General features: G+C 39.4%; 1 protein-coding gene across 7 annotated transcripts in view; it reads left to right on the top strand.

Moving 5' to 3' along the window:
* The window catches only part of cdkal1 (CDK5 regulatory subunit associated protein 1-like 1), a 435182-nt gene that overhangs the window by 338502 nt on the left and 73528 nt on the right, over positions 1–23152 (top strand). For 6 of the 7 annotated variants that reach the window (XR_007814619.1, XR_007814622.1, XR_007814617.1 and 3 more), the window contains exon 15: positions 8319–8455. The gene's annotated coding sequence lies outside the window, so the exon portion shown is untranslated. Of the gene's footprint in view, positions 1–8318; positions 8456–22208; positions 22302–23152 lie in introns of all 7 variants that reach the window. The other variant, XR_007814618.1, reaches the window with a different exon arrangement.

A 23152-nucleotide genomic window follows, 5' to 3' on the forward strand; every position in this document is an offset into this window, starting at 1 on the left:
AGCAGTGTAATATGTTAATCAGACCAGATGGGACCATTCTGTTTGTGTAAATCAACTCTCTCTACTTCTTTGTCGTCAGACCTGGAAAGAAAATCCTTGACAGGCCTTTGAAAATGTTTTCATTAGAAATACATAGTATTTGTTAGAAATCTATAGGCTGGAACACTGAAGCATGCATCTTTAAAAACAAATCCACCCTCAGATACCCTCACACTATGAACATTGTTCTGTGATGAGTAGCACATTCCTGGAGTTATTATATGTTCAAGTGCTGTAATTTACTTTTTTGGGGGGGATTTGCTTCCCTGAACCTCATGGCCATAAGAACATTCTGTTCACTGCTGGTCCCCATAGTGGCCATTACTGTGATGCTACACTAGCCAAAAGAGCTAAGTGTTAAGTAAAACCTATAACTAATTACAAATCACTCCTTATTCTGGAGGTTTGAACTATAGCATAATATACCAGACTTGTTGTTAACTTTCTTTTTTACCTGCACTGATCTGTGTGTTCACCACTGGTGCAACAATGACTATCTTTCCCATAGCTGAATTTGCTTACCCAATCATGTCTTCCTCTTCTCTTGAGCAACAACTTCAGCTAGTGAACCCTCGCATAGTCGTGTAATATGTATCTCTTCTCTCATACTTGAAATTACATGACTATGGTGCAGTCTATATGTACAGTTTGACTGTAATTAATGTATTAACATTGTACGATTTTCCTGGAAGTTGCTGATGGAGTTGTGGAATCCAGTGTGCTTAACTGTGGTGGCCATACAGTTTAATTATGTTTAGTTTTTAAGCCCTTTTGGTGATTATTTAAGCTGATATTCTCATATTTCATTTTATTGATTTAAAACTGAAACCTTGTGTTTGCTGTTATTGTGAATTTAAATGCCTGCATTTGTCCCTTTTAAATCCTCCACAAATTATGACTCCTTTTTCACATCAGCATTATTTTAACTTTTGATCACTGTGCCAGTTTCTATGCTTTGCATCTGAATTTCTGATTGACAAAACGCTGGAAGTATTTCTCTTAGAAAATATACATCACACTTTTGTTTTCTTTTAGCAGCGGTGATCATTTCTAATTATATTTGCCCAACACTCACGTATAAATGTGGGGAAAGCAGTTTCCTGCACTATAAACCAGCTGTTGACTAACAGCAAACTCCCCCTGTTAAAATCCATTATTTTTATCCCCTGACTACTGTCATTATCCTAACAACAAAACTGTCTCTCGAAAAAGCCAGTATCCCTCTTTAGCCAAAATCAGTATTAGTTTTCCACCACTGTCCCCGGGCATGTTCTGGCTCTCTGGCTCTGTAATCCAGGGCATATTCTAAGATCCTTAACCCAGCAACAAGCTTTGTTTTTGGGCTTTAGTCCAGCTCTGCTCTTGGGAGGTCCAACAGCTCCTCCAAACCCCCTCTAGTCATTTTTTCGGCGTGAAGGGTTTTTATTTTCAATCATGCTGTCCCAATCCCTGGGACAATTAGAGGTCGTCACAGAGCAGTTTATAGAAAGTGCAGAGCAACAGAATGTTGTTTTGGAAAGTTGTAATGGTCCCTTGTGTGAGTGAATAGGCCTGGAACAGCAACATTAAAAGAAAAAAAAAAAGACTTGTACAATACAGAAACAGAAATAGGTTGCTTATCTTTTAATAATTTTTACTCAGTGTAAAATCTTGTTTATCCAAATCCCTCAGGAGTCAAGGTTGCCCAAGAAGATTAAATGTTCTGTATAGAAATTCATTGAAATTCCTCACCATATTTTACTCACACTCTGAAATGTGAATGGAATATATTTTCATCTTTCCATTGCTCAAGCTCATTATGTCTATTCAATCTACAAATAACACCAGAGATCTGAGGTTTTGACACACATATGTTGTGCAATATCACATAGTGCTGATAAATCTTTACCACCTGTCGTATTTATGCTTGCATAGAATGTTTGTTGAGGAAATAACTAATTGACTTGTGTGTCGTATGACTTGTGTCATAATCCAATCCTCTAACATCATATAAATGTGCATTTTAAACTACACTGTGTGTGCTGCACTGAGGCAACTAATGAAAAATTCCTCATATCCTCCCTGTGTGGCCTAAATTTTTTACACTGAATATTTGTTTGTGGCCAGCAAATTAAGAGAAAAACTATTAATCAAATGCTATCAAACTAAAGTCAGCCAATGTTGCTAAGCAGTCATTTACCAAATCTATTAAGCACTGGACTCTGAAGTTTAAAATAACCATGGTGAACTTGTTCACCTTTCATGAACCAAACACTGCTCTCCCTGTCTCCCTCCCACTCTCTTTCTCTCTCTCTCCCTCCCACTCTCTCGCTCTCTCTCTCTCTCTCTCTCTCTCTCTCTCTCTCTCTCTCTCTCTCTCTCTCTCTTTCTTTCTCTCTCTCTCTCTCTCTCTCTCTCTCTCTCTCTCTCTCTCTCTCTCTCTCTCTCTCTCTCAGCCATTATCTTGTCTGCATGAGCTCATTGTCTGATCCAAGCCCAGTGATGTCATTTCCTTGATAAACAAGTCCAAACTTCCTCTCAAGGGTCCATATCAGCTGAGTTTATCCTGTGAGTGTCCCAGTGGGACTTGAATTCGTTTCAGAGTGCCCCTCCCTCCCCTCTCTTGCACATACTGCTAAAGTCAGCATTAATTTTTCCTCATCTTCTACAGCTGCACGAGACTATGTTCACTATTTACTCTGCACCAGACTTTGTTTAGTTCTACAGTGTTTGACAAAGAATAAGAATAGGTTACTGGTGCACACCACAAAAGACTAGGTTGGTGAGTCAGATGTTATCCCCAAATCATCCCTAGAGTCTACTTTAGTTACCCTGACTCACAGCATGGATTAAGTGAGTGAAAGGATTTGACTTCTCACTGGGATTTTGGTGAAGCAGTTTTTAGTTTGTACAGCAATGTGGATCATGTGTGCAAACCACAATGTATGCTTGAGTCAAAAAACTCCCAGGCACCGGAGTATGTGGAATTCAACAGCTTAGCTCTGTTTGACCATTTAAATGACACTGCACTCCTGCAGATGTATTCAGGTGGAGTTTGTAGTTCTGTAAATCAGCATGGTAAAGGGAATGACTAAAGTGAAATTTTGGAGGTTTTATGGAGTGAAGCACAGCTGTAGCCTGTCTGCATCAACATGGGCTAGGATACTGTTTTCAGCCAAGATAATCACAATTTAGATGAGCATTAAAGCTGTTGCCTGCGGGGGAGAAAAGGTCCCCTGTTTTCTTTGCCAAAGCCCCCTCCTCATTCTATTTCTCAGGGAGGGTTGATATGGGTTAGGAGTTTAAAACTTATACACACCCATGTGTTTTAACAGTTCTCCACCACATGTGTTATCAGCTGAGCCATGAATGTGGGAAAGCCCCGCAGGCAGAATGACATCATGCCTTGTGTAAAACTAGATATAGTTTTAACACACAGGGGTGTAACTTGGAAAATGTAGGAAAAGGGAGAGATTGTTGAAAACAACTGAGACCGGTGGAAACAAACAAAGATAAAGATGTGCACAAACTGTTGAAGTGCAAACCTCAGCTTTGACTTTTCAGTACACTATTCGGAAATGTTCAAAAATACACTACATTTGTTGGTTTGATCTGTTAGAGACCAAAGCTGGGGTGATAAGTCCAATATCTGAATCAGACTGTGTGTTAAATCAGAATCTCAGTGAGAGCTTTGAACATCTCATGCTTGCAACAGTAGCAACCTTTAGAGTATGAAAGTAATGCTAACATTCTGGCCTACATTGATGTGTTTTACCAGAGCATGGCTAAAGAAATAGATTTTTAGCCTCAAATTGATTTTTACATGTGCTAGCCCTTTAAGAGCTCCGGCACAGTCAGCTGTTTAGTGTTGAAATGTTTTAACAGTTAAAGCTCCTCTGCATGTGTTATCAGTTTAGTCATAATGAGCAAGAAGCCCAGTGGCAGTGACATAATTTATAGTTTAGGACTAACACACAGGGGTGGAACTGGAAAATAACAGGGAATCTTTGGAAATAAGTGAAAATTTAGAAAGACTGACAACAATGGAAATAATGACGGCTACAGTTTTTCTGGAGCAGGGGAGGATGCTCCACTGTAATCCACTCACATTAGAAACTCAAGCATGTTGAAGTAATTGCTTTTGACGAGAATACAAACAGTGAGCGCGGCGTCTCATCATTGCTGAGTAGGGCAATAGAGGATGGACTGACTCTTCTGCACTGGAGCCTACAGTTTAGACTTCACCAGAGGATGTAGCCTCTATTCAGAAAACCACTGGTAATGCCTAATATTTTAATTCCTTGTCACGAGAGGCATGTTTCAGCTGATGATTTAAAAAGTGCCATAAAATGTAATAACTTTCCAAAATTAATATTTACTGTATGTGTTATCTGATGATGTAATATTGTGGGTGGAGTAAATACATAAAGTTAACATAAACCAGTATTACTGTATTTACATTCCCAGCATAAAAGCTCTGGTACTGTATCACATGATCAACTTACTAAATATTTTAACCAGTCTGATTACAATAATTTTCTTATAATTTGAGGATGTTTATGAATATTAAAAAGTTGATAAGAGGCTATTATTTTTTGGTGAACATTGTAAGACCAATACATCATGTAATAATTCAAAGTAAACTTAATTTCCCCTCCAATTTATGGTACATTAATGATATTAATATTAATAGGCACATTAGTAAGGACATTAGGAGTGTTTTTTGATTAAAAGGGGTATATCAGCTGAAGCCTTGTAAACACCTGTTCTTCCTCTACAGTGCTACCAATAGAGAAGTGGTAAACCGTTTATGCTGTTTAACTAAAAGGGAAGAGGCTTTAGGGTAGATTACATCATCACTGTCAACACCACCATGACCACTGCACTGACCAGCACCATCATCATCATCTCCCACAGTTCAGCGCACTGGCATAATAACTCTGAGATTTTTAAGCCCTGCTGGAAACATGACATCATTCTTTTTTTTCCTCTCTTTAACTCTCCAGTGTATGATGGACCAAGCTGAAGAGCAGGGAAGTGGTTTTGTAAATGATGTGATGTGTTGGCATCCTTGCAGGAATTGTCAGCTGCTTTGCTGTCTACATCTCACAGAAAAGGCCCTGTAGGAAAGTTGACATCATTCTCATGCTGCAGAACAATAAATGGCATCCCTAATCCTCTGACATAAAATTGACATATGTGTGGAAGAGGGGAAATATATGAGAACAATGGAAATCATTGGCCCTTCTGCAGGACTCGTCAGCTGTTTGGCGTTCTGGAAATAAATGGAGGGGATTGAAGTGTTTTAGCAGAACGGCAGACTTGCCAGAGACACGGTCCATGAACTGTAACTGTAAGGGTTCAAACCTTCCTTATGAAATGCTGTCACACATCTCCGCTCAATGTTCCAAGTGTATCTACACTGTAATGTCTAAAGTTGTTTAATAACCCTCTGGAGTGTGACTTCAGTCTGCCCTCGGGCTAAATGACATAATTCCCAGACGTTGGGAACCCAGTGTAAAACTTGAAACTAATATAAAAATGGGGAAATGAGAAAGTCGAAAGCATTTGAAAAATCATAACCACATTAAAGAGCTCAAGGTTAAAAAACTAAAATTCATAGTGTTTGGATCTGAACACAGATTATTAAGCCTCCCCCAGCCTCCAAGTGGTTTTGATCCCAGGAAGTAAATTTGCGAAACTAAGAAGCAGGGGTTCGTCTGCTGTAAGTGCTTGAGGGTGATTCTGCTGTGTTAAACTACAACCAAAAGTGCTACAGGCAAAATGAATTAAATCTTACCGGCTGGGGAAATGTTACCTGACTTAAATAGTTGTGTGTAGAACTCCTCTGGTGGATTAGCACCCTGAAAGTGACAGCATGGTGGGAAATGATGACCACAGTGCTAGAAAGGTGTGTGTTTGTTAGCTGTTAGTGGTTTCCTAAGGAGAGAGGGAGACACAGCATGTGTGTGTGTGTGTGTCTGTGTGTGTGTATTTGTGGTAGATGATGTGCCACCAAAAAAATGCCATATGCCACATGCCACAAATGCCAAAGACACACTTGTGCATGCACTTTCACACACACAACTACAGCGGTGGGGTGTGTGTTTGCAGAGAGCTGACAGCTAAGTGATGTCATCTTGCGTGAATCGTGCTAAAGCAATATGCATCGGTTAAATGTGCCAATGTGTGGTGGGTGTGCAAATTTCTACCACAGGGACTATCTATGTTCTGTCACTTTTATGTAAAGCAATTCTAACCTGAAAATACAAAACTTCCCTGCCACCTAAGTCATACATACAGTATATAGTGTACTCATCGTCAGTGTGTGAATTTGTCTAGTCCACATGTCAGTGTTTATGTCATTTTTAGCCACTCTAACACACTGTGTTAGGCTAGTTGCTCATTTCATTCTCTTCCTAAGTAGTTCATCTAATGATCATTAGGTGCTGATTCCAAGGAAATTCTCATTGTACTGAGGGATCACTGCTTCTGTCTTGCTATACATGTTGACATCACAGTCTCTCGTAGCCAATTTTATTTCTTCAAATGTCAATGTGGGGATATAAAAAAATAAATAAGTTATATTAAGGCAATATTAAGGTTTAGAGAGAGGTAAGCTTAGAAGCTTGTTTGACAAGAAGTTTCAACTTATAACTCTTGGCTGTGCTGCTTTTCACTTGCCAGTCACTACAACCAGGCCCCGGCCTAATTTTTTTATTATTATTTTTTTTTTCAGTGTCATTTATGCTACTAACACTTTGGGACTGGATCTGTCCTTGAAATGCTGATTGCATTCAAAGTGTGAATTACAGCTGTTAGCTTTTTGAGTTGGTATGTTTGCAAAAGTCTGAGTCTTGATCCAGAAATCCTGATCATGATGATAGATAAGATGATGAACTCCATACAGGTCCCTGCACATAGGATGCTGCCAATAGCATAATTTTGTTCCTGGCCTATTTTTTAAATACATCATTCCATAGTATATCATTGAAATATTAGAATTATATACTGCTATTTAGATCTGTGTCTGTGTGCACTGCCTTTTTGTGTGTGGATCAAGCACATACATTACAGGGGTGGCCACATTTACAATGTAGTTAGTTTGAATCAGCATATTATATGCACACTGTATGGCTCAGAATGTTGTAAGCATGGTCGTCTGGGGATCTCACATTATCAGGAAGAAGGATGAGTAATTCCTTTTATTGTTGGGACCACTGGATTTTGGGAACTTTAACAATCTGAATCACTGATATAAAATGAATCACAGAGCAGAGAGCCATAGTAATGAGATCAGAGTTGAACAGCCACATACCAGTAGGATACAGCACACTGTGAGGTTGACTCAGTCCTCTGAGGGGTGATGGCATCACTGTCTGAATAATGAAAATCTGAAGCCTCATGTGTGCTATATACCTTACACTCTCTTAGGATGTGCCCTCTGGCACAATGCAGCGTGGTCTCTGACTCATGTGAGTCATGGTGATGTCTATAGAGGAAACATTGTGTATTGTGGTAAAATCAATGAGGAAAGTAGTTTGCCAGCTGAATCATTAGGGTTATACAAACCACGTAACTCATTTGCCAAGGTCCATAAAGCAACTTCTGTGTATTAGATCCTATGGCATGATCTTACAGTCAGACCTTATTGTTTGGTAGTTATGTAATTAGCCAGAAAACTAGTGAGTCAGTAAATAATAAGTGAAAAAGTAAAGGATCTATCTGACTGCATGGAGTGTGTTACTATAAGTAGCATGTCTGGTGCCTTGAGCTCCAGCTCCTGCCGAGTGATGTGAGGATATTACATGACAAAGCTTTTGCTGGTTGCCTTGAAGATGCTGAAAATCTGATCATTAACTGTTGATGAAAGGAGCTACCTTGACATCTATGGAGTAATATGGTTATTGGAAGAGTGTTTTAATTGGGTGGTGGATGTGAATCAAACTTTAACATGTGATTGTAGGATCTCTATGTGACAGGAAGGTCATCTGAAGCTCTCACCTTGGAGTCCCTCTTTGTGGCACCACACATGCACACATGACCTCACACACTCACACACTGTTGAACTTGTCTTCCGTCCTGTGGAATGATAACGTTTCCTTGTTTACCCAGTTACCATAAAAACACAATCAGCCACAAGTCAACACTGAATGACTCCAAACAAGCTGGATTATTGCTCTAATTAAGCTTTAATAAGCCCTTATTAAACGGCCGCAGGCCTCGTTAGGCGGTTCATTAAGTCATTTCATCCCTTTATTCCTTCATTAAGTCTCTTTTCTTCTCTCCTTTCTTCTCAGGGAGTGTGGGAGCAGTGAGGTCTGGGAGATCACGACCTTAATTCTCTGCAAGACAGACGGTTTAATTAACACTGGAGGAATCCTCCCTGGCTCCAGACCTCTACAATGGGAACATTCAGGGGAATTAGATTGCCAAGGTAAGGCACTAAGCTAATGTGTTTTTTACAGGCAATATACACTAATAACCTTTTAAATTACAGCTACTGAGTTTGGTAATAGAGAGAGATGGTAATATTGAATGCATAAAAACATACAAGAAATTCTGAATATACATGTAATCTAGCAGTGTTTTAGAGAAATGAACAACACTGGTCTAATTTATTGTTAGCACATATATGTATGTATGTGTGTGTGTGTGTGTGTGTGTGTATAGATATATATATATATGAAAAGAGGGAGAGAGAGAGCGAGAGAGAGAGAGAGAGACTATATTACAAGGCAAAGAACTACCGAACTAGTGGACTTGAGGATATAAAACTATTAAGTTTAGCTAACAGCCGGGAAATTGCAACAGAGGGCTACCACTGCTGGTAGCCCCTTCATTTAGCATGCAACTATGTGCTGTTTTCCCACAGCCCACACTGACATTTTAGATGCAACAGTTCTGTGAAAGTTCAAAATGGTGTTATCACATCATTTTGTGTGCAGGCTGTTTACAGTTGCTGATGTATTAATTTCATACACCCACAACACCAAGTTTGAATGTGAAAGTGAAGAGCATGAAACATTTACCACAGTTTGAGAGCACCCCAATGTGGCTAACCAGCAAAACTTTCTATATGTGTAACAAATAATTGTCCATAAGCTGATTGATTGTTTGCTTTCATGTTCATGTTGGAATATGTTTTAAGGTTTAAGCTTAATGTTGTTTTGGTTCCATTTTCTCACTCTGCTTCATTGATTTATATTTGAAATGAACTTTCCCTTCAATATATCTCATGGTCTTGTCCTCTTTAAACAGAAAGTATGCCAGTTTGAGGATGTAACACAGTTTAAAAATACATACGTCAGAGGTTTGTGGAACATGTGGTTGTCAAGCAGTTTTTGACAAATATTTACAGAAAAGTTGGAGTTGTTGAACAAAAAGAATAACTGAAACTAGCGACTCTCTCCCTCTCTCTGTCTCTCTCTCTCACACACACATAAACACCTTTGAAACCAAATTTCCAGATTATAAATTGAAAACACTAAAACTTTCCCTTTGAACAGTCCAACACAAAATGTTCAGCCTTAAGTTCAAAAGCTAATGATTACAGTTTGTAACACCTGCATGTTTTAGTGTCTGCTGTGAGGGGGGGATTTCCAACTCTGAGTGGAATAATCAGAGGTGAACCTTGCATGCACAGACCTTCTTCTCTTTTCATGTGCCAATAAACAGCACCTGAGAGACTGTTTGCTGTTAGCAATGAAGAAAGTTATACTCCAAGGAATCATAAGGGACAGATGTCTTAGTTCTTACATCATAATACAATTTCTTATCACATAAGGATCAGTGTGTATTGTATGAACATGGATAGGCATAAAAGCAAGTGAATACAAAAAGTAGAAGTGTGGAAGTCTTAGTTGTGCTGGTTAGCTGTGGGTGTAGGTGTGTATGTGGACAGACAGCTATATACAAAATACTGGAACAGTGCAGTAACACATGGAGACTGGGCCAAATTTAGCTGTCTATTGTGACTGAAGGAGAAGTGTCTCTGTATGTGTGTGTGAGATAGAGAAACAGAGATAATGCGTGTGTGTGTGTGTGTCTGTGCACACAAGCATGCGTTTGTGTGTTTATTAGCAGTTTGGATCCTGCTGAGGTAACAGATGTTCATGGCAGAGGTAGGCAGAGATGAGACGCAGTGTCCAAATTAATCCACTGGTGAGTGTGTGTGTGTGTGTGTGTGTGTGTGTGAGAGAGAGAGAAAGGGGGAGTACTCTTCCCCATGGCAGTCAGGAAAGCTGCCCTTCACCTGTCTATGCTGTCTTCACGGCATTGTGTGTGTGTGTGTGTATGTGTGTGTAATCTGACATGATTTAGTGCAGACAGGTAAGACTTCCACCTTCAGTCATGAAGTGATTGAGTTTTCTGAAGCTTCAGCAGATGTCCAAACCCCAGGATTCACCCTCTGCCTCCTTCTGTCTTCTCTTCCTGTCTTTGTTGTTTTGGATTTCTAAGAGCTACTGTTTTTCTGTTAAATTCTTCCTGTTCTCCTTGTCTCGCACATTTTCTCACAAGCTGCTGCAGTGGATCATTTATTTAAATTGACTTTGGGCCAATTTGGAGAAGAACTCTCTCTCTTTTTTTTCTCTTTCTTTTTCTTTCTCTTTCTCTCTCTCTTTTTCACACGCACGCACACACACCCACACACATATATATACCTACTCAACAAGCATATACACAACATTCATACACAGACACGCCACAGACTGTTGATGTTGACTGAGTATGCAGATAAACAAGCACCCACGCACAGTCAGAAACACAGGGAAGTGCTGGTTTGGACGTTATGCAAAATTTAAGCTTGTGTATAGGAACATAAACGAGACGCACACTCACACATGCACACACACGCACACACCGTTGTTTGTCAAGTGATTAGTTACACAATTATAACCATGAGTTCCATTAAAAAGCAGAAGCTCTAACTGTTTTTACCTTTGTGTAGAGAGAAATGAAACTTGTGAAGCTCAGAAATCTACAGTTGAAGCCATACATGGTTTGAGATGTTTTACATTTTGTTGACTAATTTGAAAAACACATCCAGCCTGATCAGCACTGTAATGTGTTTTCTGCCATTATTTTATGTTGAATCAGGGATGCTGTAAATTAATGCTTAAAGCCAGTTTTGTGATAGACTGAGTTCATGTTAGAATGTATTTCCACCTTTGCTGCACATTTTAAATGATGATTATTCTTAAAAAAAAAAAAAAAACATATTTGACATTATATAATTATAGTGGGTTGTTTCCAGTTTAATATAATTCGGTTAAGTCTAAATCTGGAAATCGGGGGGGTAAGGGTTTGGACAAATACTGAACCCACAAGATCATGGTATGCGACTTTGCTGAGCAAGTCAAGCCTTAGCCGTGTGTTTTAATTGGCTGTAATTGTTGCTGTAGTCTACTCAATGAGAGCAATCAAAGGCAAGCAATTACAAGACCTTGGTCACCAGCCCTTGGGGCAGAACTTCAGTCTGGGAGACATGGGTGTACACATGCACATACAAATATACAAACTGACACATACACACACACACACACACACACACACTTACATACAGGCAGTCACCCACACATTTCCTGTGTGTTTCATGTAAGACGGTCTTTTCTTCTTTTTCTTCTGTTTGGAGAGGAAGTGCGGGTCTAATGACTTTTCCTATGCGTCACAAACACTACATGTGGGAGGCAGACAGCAGCTCTGCACGTGTGTGCATGTGAGAACCTTCATGCATAAATGCATAAGTTTGTGGAGGGCTTGACACATGCAGGTTTTGTTATGCATTTGTCAGAGGCCTCATGTGTATTTACGAGTTTGTGTTTTTGAGAAAACTTCACATTGCATTTGTTTGTGTTTGGGAGAGAACGTTATGCATGTGTTTATGTGTTCACAGGAAATGTGCACACTTAGCCACTGTTGAGTATTTTGGGTCTGTCTCTGAAAAATAAGTTTTTTCTCAAAGGAATTTTACACATATGCTTGTTTCACTTCATGCATTTGATGTGGCCATGTGTGCTTGTGAGACACGTCTGCATGTGCTTGTAGTGAAGCCAGACCATACAGTACTGTAAGTGTATAGTTTGTTTTTGTATGTGCTTCTTGCTTGGTTCTTGTAAACACAGCTACCACTGAGACTTCACGTAGTTTGTAAAACTCACTGTTTTTCAGTTTTTTGTACTACTCTGTATCGATCGCAATCAATATTTTATCTCTTAGGAGAATTAATGTGTGCCAGGCTAAAATTTCAGTTCTAATTTGTTGTAGTCATGTATCATATATTTATGATGGTTGCTGCCAACACTTCTCCTGGCTTTTTCAGCCACGTCCCATAGCATTATTTTAAAGCTGTGAAAGAGAATTCTACCCAAAAATCAACAACAAGCTGTCAAAGTAAGTTGTTTTTTAATAAAAGTTTTACGAACATTTTCAGGGTTTGAATACAAGGTGATGTAAAGATAATACCAAACTTTACCCTAGAGTACAGTATGGGCACTAAATCTTGATTTTGAATATTTCTGAGTTTGTTTTTATCATTTACAGTATATTGTATATCATATATATATGAGGTGCAATCAAAAGCTCAGATTATACCTACAGAAAGGAAAAACCATACCTGATTTAAATTTGGCCGCCATCCCCTTCAAATTACTCACCTTGTGCAGTAATATACTGCTCCCAAAGCTCCTGTTGTGCTTGGAATGCTCCCTGGAAGTTCTGTTCTGTAAAAACTCATGATGTACAACCCTATGAATGTCGAAGAAAAACATAAGCATGGTACACCTCATTCAGTCTTGGAGACTGAGGGCTTTTCCACTGCAGAGAGTGTTGTTTGGTCTCTTGTCCCCAGTGATGATCCAAGACATGAGGGTTGGGTCCCATCCCGGGCCTGGTGATGGAGATCCTTGCAGACACGGTGCCGCTTCTGCTCCTGTGCTCTGTTCATTTTATTGGTTTAAGGTGTTATGCGTATGGCAATGCAGCCTATGAAAATATTGTAATTATACAAATTACCATTAGTTTCTACCATAATCATCCATCATTTATTTCCATACTTAAAACATAATATCAGTTGATTTATGAATAATGCAGCTCAATTCCACTCATGCAACCAAAAGTGGTTCCGCTCAGTCACCTTTAGGATCAAATATATCAAGCAATGTTAAAGAATCAGGTGTCCTGCTCTAAACTACATCTTCAAAAGACTGAATAATTCTACAGGGCTTGCCAGAGTGAAACAAGGTTAGCTAATCCCACAATGCTCAGTTCCCCAAGCTACAGCTGCAGTGAGCTTTAGCAGTTCATCCGGGGCCACAGAGAAGTGTTTTGCTCAAAATGAGTACCCATTCAAAGACCAAGGCTGGTGCTTATAGCTGTGAGCAAGTGACTATTGAAACATTATTTTAGGTGAAATGAAAAACAGAATCAAAAACAGTCTTTTGATTGGATCCAGGGCCTTTGCTGAACTCTTCCTCCAAACTCATCACTCCCCTTCTCTACCTTTGCTCTTTGGTGCCAACTCCATCATTTCCTTTACTATGTCTTTGGCTTATGAACACCCACTCTCCTTTTCCTTCCTGATCTTTCTCCCTCTTTTTCATGTCTTTCCTCCTGTTTCTTCCTCACTCTTTACTTGCCCTTCCATCACTCTATCCTCTCTGTTTTCATTTCCTACTCCCAACCTCCATCAGTAGCTTTGGATCTCAACTCTGTCTGTTCCCATGTTCTGTGTTTCTCTTCTGTATGCATTTACAATGAGAGGCATCATTGCCTTTTCTATGTCTCTTTGTCTCTTTCAACTTACATATATATGTATGCTTTTTTTAAATCAGCTTTACCTTTCATTAAACTTGTGCAAACCCCAAAACTTAATGCTACATGCAAACCACTCACTCAACAGCCACCTCACTGAAAATAAAGGGAGAGGAGCTTAGTAAAGTTTGATAGGCTAGAGTGGAATTGCCACCTCTGGCCAAAGCTGCACAAGTTGTGGTGATTGGAAGAGTCAACACTCACAAATAAGTTCAACAACAGAGGAAAAACAGCTATCATAATAACAGTAAATCATCAGCTAAATTGGTTTTGGGACTATAATTCTCATCTCTCTCTATGATAAAATGAATGATAATTTGGTTCAGTCCAGGTTATTGCTGACCATGCACTAAGTGTCTACTTCACCCACTTATTTCATTAAAATGAATGCTAAATCAAGCATTTTATAGAATTTTGTTTTATGTGGTGCCTAATTACATAATTCCAACAAATGGATAACATATGGTTTTACTGATTTCTGAATATTGAATCAGTTTAGCAGTTTAATGGAGGGGATGACTTGGGCTTTGCCTCTTCACCAGAAACATGTAAAGGGCGTTCATTTCTTTCCCTCCCTCCCACCCTTTTTCTCTCTCCACTGCTCTCTTCAAACCCCCTTTCTCTCAGCTCCACATCATCAGCAGTGAGACTACTGTTGCAGTTGAGTTGAGTTCAGTTGAGGTCAGACAGACAGTGTGTGCTGCCCTGGGGAGATACAGACTGGCTAGCAACCAGATAAGCTGGAAGGAGATGTCCCGTCTCGCTCTCATTTTTTTGGGAGCTTGTTGCTTCCACTGAGCGTTGGAGGTTGAGAGGAGCTCTTGGGAAACCAAATCTGACCATTAGCGCTAATAATAATAATAATAAATGAAATACTGTCTGTTTCTCATTTTACTATCACTCCTTCTGAGCCTAACTCACTTCCTCTCCATCTCATCTCCCATGTGCACACACTTACACACACATGCTCGCACACAGATTTGAATGATTTATTTATGTCAGCATAAATTACAGCAATAATCTCGAGTGTACTGAATGTGAATCAGATACTGGTGCAGTTGGTGTTTTAGCAGTGGTGTTTTGTGGTGCCCTGGTGCCAGCTAATTTTGATCGGTGTGTGTCTGTGTGTGTGTGTGTGTGTGAGTGTACGCATGTGTTTGTTTAAACTCACTTGGCTTTCCCTGACAAGTTTGATCTGGGTAAACAAGGAGCCAGCCAAATAACTGTGAAGTGAGGGTGGGGGGGTGGGGGGGAGAAACAGGGTCAGAAAGTCTATGAAGCAGTGAGAAAGGCAGACAGGCAGAGGCAAACACTTACTCAGGCTAAACCCTGAAGTCATGGGCAGGAAGCTGATATTTTCCCAGACTTACTTTACTCTTTTTTTTTGGAGGTTGATCCGACAATTGTAGCTTCCTCTGAGGGGCTAATAATACAACAGAGCCATTGTGCAACGCGTCATTTCCCCTCGACTGATTTAGCAAGAGAGAAGGCGTTTGCATGCAATCTTTCCACTCCCAACGTGGTTGGGTGGAGTTTTTGCTGCCATCAGATTGGATTGTTACACCACATCATAATAATGAACTATTATGCTTCTGTCTCACATGAACATGATACACAGATAACAGTTCTCTACCTATTAGCCACTTCACAGTTCTCAATTTCCTGTGTCCGTCTTGCTCCGGTGCTGTTTTCTTTCCAAATCATTTCTTTTTAGGTGGAGCAGCTGTGCAGTAAGTATGTGAAATGTCAGAGGTATCATAACTGGACTATATTCAGAATTAAACTGAAGCAGACATGCAGAGAAGACCCGAAGACTCGAAGGTTGATAAATCATTACATATGCAAGTACACTGATAGCTATTGTTGATGTTTAGCACAAATATTGAGCAGCAACACAGTGGGTGAATACCATTACAGATATAGTCAAGGCCAATTTAAGTTAATTGTTTTTAGGACTCATTTAACATCTCACAAAAAGAACATACAGTAACTACAGATCAAAACTAGCAGAGGATCATGACTGCTGGACTGTTTGTGTTCATTTGCCCCAAACAGCCAGTATATTAATCCCAATTGTACATAACTGTACACAACTGTACACAGCTATATGCTAGCTAGTAACATATGCTCCAACCCTGTTTGTGGACATGGGCCTGTGGCTGTATTTGTTTTCAGCTCAGCCTCTGCCTGAACTCAGAACTCATCAGAAACTTGAACTTGCATGGGAGTGTCTTTGCATCAATTTGCCGCCCATGGCAGTTTCACATTTAATCTTGTTTTTTATGCACTCACACTGCCCCTAAAATTGGCTTTGCTTTCTGTCTGTGAGACCCAAAACAATGTTGGTAGGAGGATGCAGCATCATTACCATCTTTAGATGAGTTTTGTATGAAATTTCACATTACTACTGTTATATTACAATTATTAATTGAACAAATCATGTTTTCCATAAACTGTACATGTCCAAATCTGATAAGCTAAATACTTTAAGTATCATGTATAGATGGTTTCATTTTGATAACAGTAATACTAACAATGCTGGTCTGAAATCAGATATTCTAACATCTGTTTTGTATCTATTGCCACTGCATAAAACATGAACAATCAGAGAAATAAGGACATGATGCATAATGATTTTATCAATTTTAGTTCCAAATGCCTTAAGCTGTTGCAAGGTGGAGTTTTTTTTTTTTTTTTTTAACTCTTAAAGGCATTTGGTAGGTCTTCGACACATTGGTTAGTAAACAGCTGAGAAACTGTAATTTCATTTTTTAGATTAAAAAGATCCATAAGGCCAATATGTGTCTTATTTGTCCTGTGGGATGAGGCTGAGTTTTATTAGATAGTGAGTTGCAGGCAGGTGCGGCATTGGAAACAGTCCCACACGGACCTCTCACAAAGGCTGAATGTGAGATGAAATTACTTGTTAAGATGGATGGTTTTTGTAGTGTACTTGACACAGCCTTATAAAAAATATAAATGATCTTGCAAATGAAATATTAACCCTAGCGTTGCTTCCACATTCACCTATGCTTTACCTTTATTGCATCAAAAGCATTGACTTTTATACAGTATATGTTTTGCTGAATTTTTAAACACAGAAACCTTCACTTATTATTCACCTTTTGTGGACACACAAATGATCAATGGTGGGCTGAGAGATTAGATGATAATATAAAATCACAAGGAAAGCATTACTCTTGCATGAGCTGGGAGAAAAAAAAGTAGATTTCATGACCCAGACAGCACAACATTAATGAGACAGATCACTGTGTGTCCCAGCTTACCCTTGATCATCCCCACAGGCAAAGCAAACTCAGCCTGTCTGGCCAGGTTGACCAGTTTGTCTCTTTGTGTTTATGTGTGTGTGTGTGTGTGTGTGTGTGTGTGACTGTAGCCTTGCATGCATCCTTATCTGTTCATCTGGCTTCTGGCCTGTCTCGCTGTTTGTCTCCATGTTTGGCTAACCATGCATCTTTCACTTTATCAGTAAGTCTATCAATTGCTGTGTGTACGTGTGTGTGTCCATGGGTGAAATGACCACTGGGTTTCCTGCTGTGTTGGCCACATGCTCCACTCCATTCTCTTATTTCCAACAGTCCTCCTTTTAATCCCACCTGGCTGCTCTACCTTGACCACCCATGTTGTTCTGCCTGGTCTGGCTTTTTGTATTACTGAATAGTCACATTATTTAGGCTTTTCTATCTTTGCTGTTTGGGGCCACATGTGGGGTCCCTGCTGGTAAAAGTGGTCCTCCATGAGGTGAAACTCCTCTGGGATAAACAAAAGAAATGCAAAGTAGCCCACAGGACATTTTCATGAAAATAAAATTTGCTACTTTCTACAGATAACTTACTGCATTTCCCGCAATAGTGATTCAACCAGTGCTCACTTGATAAATGTTTTCAAATTTTAGGTTTAAATAACCTAGTGTCAAGCAGTGCCAGAGCATAACCAGGGATATCCACCCTCATTGAACAAATAAGGCAATGAACTCCACCTACAGAGTCAAATATACTAACTGAAAAGAAGGGAAACAATGCCATGGTGCTGCCTGCTAACTGACAAACAGCAGTGCACAACCGTCACAGTCTCAAAGAAATCATTAACCTTAAAATTGTGAGATTATGATATTTTGATACTAATGTTATCAGAGGGCTATTCTGAGAAAGAGCCACTAACACCCTCATTACCATCTGAAACTACTTCTTCACCTTTTCTCTCTCTGCCCTATCTCAACTTTATTCTCTCCTTTCATTTTCCAGTAGTCAGAGAAAATAAACTTCTAATTTGTTTTGGTTATAGAGTTTGTGAGTGCAAGTACGTGACCTGTGGGCCATATGGTTGGTGAGAGTGGAGGGGAAGTGAATGTGTGTGTGTATAACCTTACCTGTCTGAATGCATGACATTGTTTGTGTTCATGAACATGTGCAGTTTGCATGATTAAGTGTGCAGATATACCCATTTGTCTTTGTGTCTGTGTGCACATTTCTACCCAGGTCTCTTTGCTCATGTCTTCTCATTAAGGCACTAATTACCTGTGTGTGGACTTAAAAGGACAGAAGGTTTTTTTTATTTTTTTAGTCCAGAGACAGGAGGTGAATTTGGTGTGTCCCGGTCTAGACTGATCTAGATGATTAGAAGGTGTGCCACAGTGACATGGAATGAAAAACAGAGGATTTGGCATAGGGAGTGTTTTTGTTTTACCTGCTTCCTTCCTCTGTTTTAACAGTTTTCAAAGGGTGCTGGGAAAAAGGGCTGTGCAATACTTGTGGCAAAAATATCAAGACAAAAAGTTTGTACTTTGTGTGATCCAATTACATTATGGCATCTTTAACAGTTTCATTTTTTCTGATTGAATTGTTATTATTCCCTTAAAATGTGCCCATGAATTGTTGAGGGTATGTTACTGATATTAAGTTCATTCAGAACAATTGAAATAAGTGCTTGCACCTTTTTGCCCTGCTGTAAACATTCACTTGTGCCCTCTTTAAACTTTCTTCCAGTCTCTATTTAAAGGGCAGACGCTAGTAAAACTACCCAGCTGTCTGCTCTCCTTCTTACTCTCTGTAAACCTAGCCAGCTGTCTGCCCTCCACTTCTGACCTTGTTTTGATGAACACAGTTGTATGTGTGTGAGTGCATGCATGCCTGTGTGTGTGTGTGTGTGTGCACGTGCATACATGTCAGTGGGCTTTCAGTGCGACCCTTGACCTTTTGTGACTGACAGGCTAAATCTAGCCACCATGCCCCTCTCTCTTGCTCTCGTCCCCTTTTCTCCCCTCTGTTTCCTGACTGATAGCCTGTCAGTGGGACAAGCTTTCAGGCCAGCACATTATGTGTGTGTGAGGGTGAGTGGGTGGATCGGTGGGCGAGTGTGTCAGTGCCACTGAGACAGGCGGGGAATGAGAGCATGTTCAAGTGTATGTTTGTGTATAGGTGAGGGTGTGTGCACAAGCTTAGGGGGGTCACAGAGGAAGACAGAGTCCAGACATCTCAAAAATAACAACCCATATAGCTGTGAAGCTGTGTGTTTGACGTGTGTGTGTGTGTGTGTGTGTGTGTGTGTGTCATCGGAAAGAGTATCTGGTAATTATTTAGTCAGGCTTTGACCTTTGACCCTCTCCTCTGACCTCTCACATCCTGTTCAACCTGGGAAAAGATGGACACACATTCATACATATGCACACCCACCCACTCCCACACTCAATCACACACACTCTCAGATTTAGAAGGTTTGTTTTTGTGTGGGCTGGAAGTAAATTTAGAGGTATAGTGATTTTCACTAATGTGAGTAGTTCAGGGCAGAAAAACACAAGTGGACTATCAAGGAAGAAATTGATTAAATATGTTTCAGAGATAACAACACACACACACACACACACACACACACACATTAAACAGATGCAGCTGACATTGAGCTTTATTACAGCACATATTTCAGTTCCTATCAACTGTATCCCTGTCTGTATCTATTTTATAACATCAATAGAGTTAAAAAAATATTCAACCTAAAGAGTGACACAGACAAAATGGGAGACAAATATGTAATGGAACAAAAGGAGGGGGTGAGAGAATGCGGGAAATCAAGAATGAAGTAAACTATGATAGAGAGGTTATTGCAAGTAACATTACTATTTATCAATTACTACACAAACCACACTCAAAAACTCAACTATGGCATGTGTTTGATTAGCAACCTAGAAATATGTCAGTATAAAGTGAATTGCTTCTGTTTATGGTCATTAAATGATTGGTTTATGTTCGTTGGACACAACTCAAAAAAAATCTGACTCTGATAAGGTGAGCTATTGCGCATGCTCCAATTCAAACATATCCGGAAATACTTCCTAAAGGCGGGAGTGGTCAATACCCTTGTACTCTCGCATCATCTTTTGGCATGCTTGATGTTAAGGGTAAGAAATTAATATATCTACATGAATGTATTTAGTTCTTCATGATAAGTGATTCTTAAGTGACGCTTCTGAGACATTTCTCAGTTGGACGGTTTTATCTTAAACATGAATTTTGTCATGCAAGCTTGTCTCAATTACATTAATGTTAGCTAAACGTTGCTATAGCTAGGTGTTATTTAATTACACCATGGATGTATCTCTCAAAATTGACATTCAACTGCGGTGCAGAAAAGTAATACCGCAAGCAGTAGCGATAATTTAGTGCTCATATCAGTGAAAGTAATAGCCCCTTAAGAGACTGGCCTGGTGTGGAAACTACACCTGGGTTGTAGTTAGGCTAGTGGTTCTTAAAAGAGAGGGGTGCGTGGGGAGAAGCGCCGGGATGTAGTCGTAGCCATGGTAAGTCATAGAGCGTCTAAGTTACGGGTTGTTACGAGAACCGATACTTCGGTTCAAAGTTGATGCTTGATTCTGATAATTCTGACTGTACTTGTTTTCCTACAGTAGTGTAGGTACCGTAGCTACGTAGAGGGATGTGATTCTTCTGGGGTGTTATGCATATTAACTCTACAACCTACAACCGTTTATTCTCTGACATCAAACCCGAAAACACGAACCACAAAGAGAGCTACAGAATATTTTAAATAAAAGGAAACGAAAAAGCGTAGTATTGGAGAGCAGGCTTGATAAGTTGAGGCACTTGGCTAATGTTTTAGCTGTAGTGTGCAAGCTCATAGCTTCTTAAGCTAGCGGAGTGAGTGAGTGGGCGAGCAAGAGTGAGGGAGCGTCCTGTCGGGACGAACAGCTGATCCGCGCAGAGCGAGGGGAAGAAGTATAAACTATCGATGCAGCAGTGTTGTCTGGTCAGTATGAGGTATAAATAGATATTTCTGACTATTTTACTGTTGGCTCCCGACACGAAATCTCTGGAGCTGCTGGTTTGCAGCGGCAGTTCTGAAAATACTAGCAAAAGTATTTGAAATATTATAGAGAAATATGGTGCAATGAAAGCTGTTGTGCAGCTGTGTTATCTTGTCAAGCAAATAGAATTTGCTTTGCTAATTTATTGCACACTGATATGCACTATATTACAAAGAAGCAAGATAAAATTGTTGTTTACAGTTGTAGAAGTATGTTCTTTTTCCTGCCTCTGTAGCATCACATTAGCACATCTGTAGTAGTACTTGGCCTTAATTGGTAAGTGATGAAAATCATTGCCTTTATGGCACTTATTTTAAATCACTATCTTTATTGGAATATTGCATGTTGTGCTCCTGCTACTGGATCTTCTGCATTAAAGTTGAACAACCGTCAGAATCAGAATCTTTAATGTCATTGTACAAGAGCACAACAAAATTGTTTGCAGTCCCCTTCAGTGCAAATATCCCTCTCTTTTTCTCTTTCTTCTTACCAGAAATACATCATAAAATAAAACTCTGTCCCCATACTCGCAAGTGTCTTTGCACCCCCTCACCACTACATGATAAGTTTTCCATTGTTTATCTGTACATGTACATATTTACATCTTTGAGGTCCCATGTTTTCCCTAGGATGACTGTCTGGGAGGGTGGGGGCCTTTGTGGTTGTATTGTTATTATTCTGATTATAATCATATGCCTAATAATATACTTCTATAGTTATATTATAGTGATATGGATGGATGGATGGATATAGATGCTGGAAGAGGGCTAGCCGCCCTGCTAGCAAAGCCACCGTTGGCAGATGGCACCTGTAAAAAACACAGAGAATTTGTCTCATTTCGTGTGTGATTTAGCTGTGATTTACCTTTATAGATGTTGATGTTATATTTGCCTTCTGGGTTACCAAGACCAAAGTCAGCCACACACTATTCTGAACACTGATGATTCATCAAACTTGCAGTTTATTATTAAGACTTGTTTTAACAAATAGCTGCTCAAAATGCAGAATATTGTCAAAATAGGTTCCTTTTGTTTTTTTACAGGATGACACAGTTAACACAAGGCAAGCGTGCATCCTCAAGTCCCTGTGTACCTACCTGAATGAAGACCATGAGAAACTTGTAAAGGAATACATGGTTAGTTGCTTCTCCTGTATTTGTCTGTGTGCAACTATGTTAGATTCACAGCAGAAATTAAGGGTTATGAATATGACTTATTAAACGGCATTAGTGTACAAAATACTGAATTAATTCTTTGGCTATTATCATCATCAATTGCACTAATTTCAGGCCAGATTTATGCAGTGTTCTCTGTGGTTGTGATGGTTGTATTGCAGGAATGTTTGTAACTTCTTGAAGCCACTACACTTGTACTTCTTACTTGGAAGTAAGAACTGCATTCTTAGGTAAATTTTTGACACAAACAATACAAAATGAGCCTTAAAATGTCTTAGAAATTGCTTTTAATTGGTGCTGTTTTTGTCAATTACCATGTTAAAAATGAACATCCCAGTACTAATGAGTGTGTCATTTGTATAATCCTTCTCGCTGTGGTATTAGTTGAGTGAATTTTGTGGTGGAAGTTCTCCTACATGTATTTCTGTGGGTAGAATGGTTCTGAATGTATGTTAAGCTGTATATTAAAATATTAAGCAAAATATTAAAATAATTTTGGATGCTCTTTTCTCTGTAGTAAGGTTGAATTTTGTTGTATTAAACAGTTTGACCATTGTAAACTGAAGTTAATTGAATTTGACCAAACAAAGTGAGGATGAACATTTTAATCCAATAATAGGCAAATACGTTGAATTGAGATATTAACATGGTGTTCAAACAATACAGTCAAGAGAGACTGGTTCTACTTGATTTATTTAAATGGGATTTTGGTGGCGTATTGAAATTATGTTCATCCAACGATTTATTATAGTTCATAGAACAAGGCTGAATTTCATTGTAGTAAACAGTTTGACCAATATAAACAGAATTTA

Source organism: Lates calcarifer, linkage group LG15, assembly GCF_001640805.2.
Source record: "Lates calcarifer isolate ASB-BC8 linkage group LG15, TLL_Latcal_v3, whole genome shotgun sequence".
In the NCBI taxonomy this organism is placed as follows: domain Eukaryota; kingdom Metazoa; phylum Chordata; class Actinopteri; family Centropomidae; genus Lates; species Lates calcarifer.